Source organism: Coenobita brevimanus, chromosome 67, assembly GCF_032717465.1.
Source record: "Coenobita brevimanus isolate Jiangsu-jjx chromosome 67, ASM3271746v2, whole genome shotgun sequence".
Lineage (NCBI taxonomy): Eukaryota > Metazoa > Arthropoda > Malacostraca > Decapoda > Coenobitidae > Coenobita > Coenobita brevimanus.
In genome coordinates, this window is record NC_137020.1 from 4373817 (window position 1) to 4379951 (window position 6135).

The following is a 6135-nucleotide window of genomic DNA, read 5'->3' on the forward strand; positions in this document are numbered from 1 at the left end:
TGCTCGTTACGGAGATTATTTTCTTGGATATGGAAGCATACATTCCTTTCTCATATCATTTGACTAATGCAAGAAAGCCTCGGTTTAATCACGCTTGTTCTAATGCTGTCCACAACAAGGAGAGGGCCTATAAAGGGTACCAGAGTCACCCACCCTTGAATCACATCTTATTTATGTTTCTGCCCAGAATCGTGCTAAGTCTGTTCTTTGCACTGCTAAAAATAATTTCATCCGTACTATGTGCTCTCAACTCTCCAACTCGAATTCTTCCTGCTCCTTCTGGCACCTTGTCAAAAACCTTTCTAACAACTTTACTTCATCATCCTTCCCTCCTCATTTCTATTTTGATGGCGCTGTAGCTATTTCTTCTATTGATACAGCAGATCTCTTCGCTTGGACTTTCTCCTCCAATTCCACCTTAGTCGATTCCGGTGCTGTTCCTCCTTCACTTCCCCCCCTTAGAGTTCCTCAAGGCTGACATTAAAATGTCTTCAGCTGATGTATTTTCTGCCATCACTGGCCTCAGTACTAATAAGGCATATGGGCCTGATGGAGTCCCTCCAGTTGTCCTCAAGAACTGTGCTTCTGTGCTTACACCCTGCCTAGGTAAACTCTTTCGTCTTTTTCTGTCAACTTGCACTTTTCCTTCTTGCTGGAAGTTTGCTCTCATTCAGCCAGTCCCAAAGAAGGGTGACCTTTCTCAACTCTCTAACTATCGTCAAATTGCATTAACATCCTGTGTTTCAAAAGTTTTCGAGTCAATTCTTAACAGAAAAATTTTTAAGCATATTTCCTATCATAATCTTTTTTCTGATCGTCAGTATGGGTTCCGTCAGGGACGCTCCACTGGCGACCTTCTCACCTACCTTTCAGACTCCTGGTCATCCTCCTTTCGGGACTTTGGCGAAAGCTTTGCCATTGCACGTGACATCTCAAAGGCTTTCGATCGAGTGTGACATAAATCTTTAATTTCCAAACTGCCCTCTTACGGTTTCTATCCTTCTATCTGTGCCTTCATCTACAGCTTCCTTTCTGTTAGTTCTATAGCCACTGTTGTAGACGACCATCGTTCTTCTAGACCTATCAGCAGTGGTGTTCCTCAGGGTTGTGTCCTATTACCAACTCTCTTCCTTTTATTCATCAATGACCTTCTAAGCTGTACATCTAACCCTATCCACTCATATGCTGATGACTCCACCCTTCACCTTTCCATTCAGTTTCTGCAACGTCCATCTCAGCAGTTACTTCAACAGACAAGGGATGAGGCTATGGCACACCTAATGGCTGACTTGTCTCGTATCTCTGACTGGGGTAAAAATAATCTTGTTGTTTTTAATGCATCAAAGACTCAGTTCTTACACCTATCAACCCGACACAATCTTCCACAGGAGTACCCTCAAATGTTCAGTAATATCCAGCTCAATCCTGCATCATCCTTGAACATGCCTGGGGTTTCATTCATTCGGGACTTATCTTGGAAAAATCATATTGCATCTCTTGTATAATCTGCTTCCAAGAGATTAGGTGTGCCAAGCCGACTCTGCACCTTCTTTACCCCTGCACAGTTATTTACTTTATACCGGGTTTTATTCGCCTCTATTTAGAGTACAACTCTCATGTGAGGGGAGTCTCCCTACATACAGCTCTTCTCAATAGGGTGGAGTCAAATGTGTTTCGTCTCATCATCTCTCCTCCTCTTACTAGCTCCCTTCAACCTCTGTCTCTTCATCACACTGTTACATCTTTATCTCTTTTCTATCGCTACTTCAATGGCCACTGCTCCTCTGAACTGTCTGCTTGCATCCCTCCACCTCTACGAAGGGTGCGTAGCACCCGTCTAGCAACAAATTCTCATCCCTTTTCTGTCCAATGCTCTAGTGTAAGAGTTAACTGTTACTCCCAGTCCTTCATTTATGCAACAGGTCAGCTCTTAGAACTGTCTCCCTCTGTCTGTATTTCCTACTTCCTATGACCTCCAGTCTTTCAAAAGCAGTGTGTCCAGGCATCTCGAAATGAACGGATCTTGAATTTGGCTCTCTTTTGTATTGTTTTTGTTTTTTTCTTGGAAGGAACGGTTTGCGGGCTCCTGGCCTTTGGTTCCTCCTTTCTTGCACATAAGTGGAGTCTGTTTTATCCGAAAATCATGGGACTTTCAAAGTTTCATTTAAACGATTTTTTCGGATAAAAGATGCTGTAATAATATGTTGGATACAAGGGAACAGTAGCCTATTGTACTCACCCATCACCCATTTCTGGCGACGTCTAGCCCACCACCATTACCATGAGCACCCCAAAAGCCAGTCAACCATCACCACAACACTTAATACACTGTAGTAACTACGTATGTAACTGCACTTTGGTAACTGCAATAGAAACTGTCAACTTATAAATCATCATTCAAATCAACTTAAATATACCTTCACCAAAACAATTACGAAATTCACTGTAAGCAATTCGAACAAATAAAGTCTTAAACCTAAATGTTTTTCCATATTAGCTGTTTCCTTATTCAGTAATTTCCACATCATCCACATCTTCCGAGGTGGTGGATGCGGGTGAGGGAGTGGGCAGCTCGCTAGCAGGGGATATATATGCAACCGTAAACTAACGCAAATGGCGCGAAACAAGCCCGCCGTCTTTGAGTTTTCTGATAGATTTCAGATGTTTGCGGTTAATCGAAATGAGAACGTTTTAGTAAAACTTACGGTTAATGGCATATTACGGTTGAAAGAATTTCGGATAAAAGAGACTCCACTGTATATATATATATATATATATATATATATATATATATATATATATATATAACGTTGGGTCTGGTTAGTACTTGGATGGGTGACCGCCTGGGAACACCAGATGCTATTGGCATCCCTACGTGTCAAGTGGGGTTGGTGGAGGATTAGTGCCCCTCCCCGTAAAACAATTAACTCTAAGCCCTTGGCCACCCCGTTTGGGATACATGGCGTCTGGCAATGGATGGATGGATGGATATATATATATATATATATATATATATATATATATATATATATATATATATATATATATATATATATATCAATTACTCAGTCTATCTATATCTATCTATCTATCTATTACTTATCTATCTACCTATCTCTCTATGTATTTATCTATATAATCATTAAGAGTAGAATTCATATTTGGTTGGAGGGTTTTGGCAAATAATCCCACCTCCCTGCCACATAGTTTTTGGTGAAATGTAATTTACGTGCCACCTTATTCAGTAAATTCGGTGGAGCCTCATATATCTATAGGGGGTCCCATGGTCCGTGCCGCCTAAGACGGTACCTCTTGTACAGTATCTACGAAGTGTTCCTCTATCTGCCACCCAGGGTTGCGCCTGGTAGTGCCAGTAGCGAAAACACAGCTGCCTTTCACTTAAAAGTAAATAACAGATTTCAGGCTCCAGGTTATGCTGAGTGTGACATTGATGAGACTGACAAAAGTGTTAAGAAAATCGGCGTTGGTAGTGAGGAATGCAAATACAACAAAGGCCAACAAGTATCCAAAAAATGACCCTCAAGCTCATGAAAAGATGAAAGGAGATGAAAGTTAAAACAATGAAAAATGAAACAGAAAGAGCAGAATTAAATAAGCTTATCAACAAGAGACAGAGAGGAGAAGAACGAAAAAGAACCATGGATCAGAAAAATAAATAAAATAAAATAAAACATAAAAAAGGGAGACAGTATGAAACAGGTCTGAAGTAAACTGGCACTAGGAAAGCGACAAATTATAGCACTGAAAGACAAAAACGGTGAAGTCATTAAATGCAGAGATAAGATGGTGAAGAGTGTTGAGGGAGTTTACAAAGAACAGTATGCATCAAAGACACTATACCAATTGCTGACTTTTCAGTTGGCACAAGTGAAATAGCAGAGGTAACAACAAACGAAGTCAACATTTCTCTTAAAAGTAGAAAAAGAGGGAAGGTCCCAGGAGAAGTTCGAATAGTAGCAGATTTACTGTCGGATGTAGGAGCAGAAGCGCAAAACAGCTCGCCTACCTATTTATTCAGTGCATAAAGGGAATGAAAATTCACAAAACATGGTGTAATCAATAGTCATTTTGCTTTACCTGGAAAGCCCCCATTAGTTGACCAAGGCCGACGCATGCAAGCATTTTGGAACCTTTATAAACGAAACGAAAAGAAACGAATGAAAGGTGACTCAAAAGATCTTAGTAACTATCGACCCACAGCTTATGATCAGTTACTTACAGACTCTTTACTAAATCCTTAATAACAACAAATTTGGAAGAAAATTAGCCTCGTGAATAGGCAGGATTCCGAAGCGGGTGTTCGACTACTAATCATCTACACACAATGAATCAGCTAGATGAGAAAAGAGGCTGACTGATTGGAGAAGATAATAAACCACTGTGCTTCTTTTTTGTTGATTACGAGAAGGCTTTCGACTCAGTGGAGCACATAGCAATTATAATTCATTGAGGGAATGAGAAATAAATGAGAACATTACAAAACTGCCCGAAGACATATATATAGAGGGAACTGCTACAGTTAAATTACATAAAGACTCAGAAAAAAAATAAGATTCAGAAGGGTGTGCATCAGGGAAATGCAATTTCACTAAAATTATTTACAGTATGCCTAGAATGTATTTTCAGAAAGCTAGACTGGGAAAACAAATGAGTCAGCATAGATGGAAAAACTCATTCCATTTAAAATATGCAGATGACGTTGTCCTAATCTCAGAAACAACAGAGACACTGCAAGAAATATTAATGACCTACACAGAGAAAGCCCCAGAGTAGGGCTAAAGGTGAACTGAAATAAAACTATCGTTTAATCCAATTACGCAGAAGGGCATCAAAATAAATGAAATTCTTGAATAAATTGAGGAGTACAATTACACAGGACAAATACTAAAACTAACGAAGGACTATGATAGCGAATTAAAAAGTCGTATTACAACTGGATGAAAAACATTCGGTAAATATATAGGCATCATGAAAAGTAGCTTGCCAGTATGTAAGAAACGAAAATCATAATCCCAGCTATGACGTACGGTTGTGAGACCTGGAAGCTGACAAAATCGGTGGAAACAAATCTATGCAGTTCCCAAAGAGCAATAGAAAAGCCAATGTCGGGAATATTTTTAAGAACTTAGGTGAGAGAGCAGACCAAAGTTAAAGACATTATAGAAGTCATAAAAGAACAGAAATGGAGGTGGGCAGGTCATGTAGCAAGAATTAGGTATATCCGATGGAGCAAGAGGCTGACTGATTGGACTTCATGATATCTTCAGTGTAGCAGAAAAATGCCAGACAGGGAGGTGTACAGATGAGATGGAGAAGTTTGCAGGCAAAACTTGGCAGATATTTAGTTCAGTCAAGGAATTCGGTACCCTGCGTCTGATACATCAATAATAATAATTAGAATACCAAAATTGCTGAAGCAATATATAAACAGCTTCACATGCCAGATGAAAATACTTTAGTTATCACTGTAAACCTAATATTAACCCGCCGCGTCCCGGAGACGCAAATTCACGTCCTCACATGATGTGCACTCATATCCCGGAGACGTGAATTAACACGGCAACTTTGCAAGGTCCCCAGTTTGTACAATTTTCAATTTTCGCGAATGATTTTGCGAGTGATTTTTGGCACGTATACACGGGACACCTTCCTCTATTCCTCTACAAGATGCCAAGCAGGGACAATGCCTTACACCGCATAACCTTTCCCCCCCCCCCTGCACGCCATTGTCTCGGCAATTCACCTGTTACCAGTGACCTGGCCAATAAAGACATTCAGGGCCAGAGTGATTCCCCAATCGATGACAATGTGGAGGACAAAGTTTACATAGCATTAGAGGAAGAAACAGTCAGAAATGATGATCAGGTAATGTGGGAAAAAAAAGGTCATGAATGGTGATGAGTTAGTGAGTGAAACAATGCTTATAATGCCTATATTACTGTTTGAAAACCAATATACTCTTGTACTACATATACATAGTACTACATAGTACGATTGAGGCTAAAAGGGAGGAGATTAGGAGAATGTTTGTGAGCAGAAAGTTGGATGTGTTAGCTTTGAGTGAAACGAAGATGAAAGGGAAGGGGAAATCTATGTTTGGAAGTGTGAATGGAA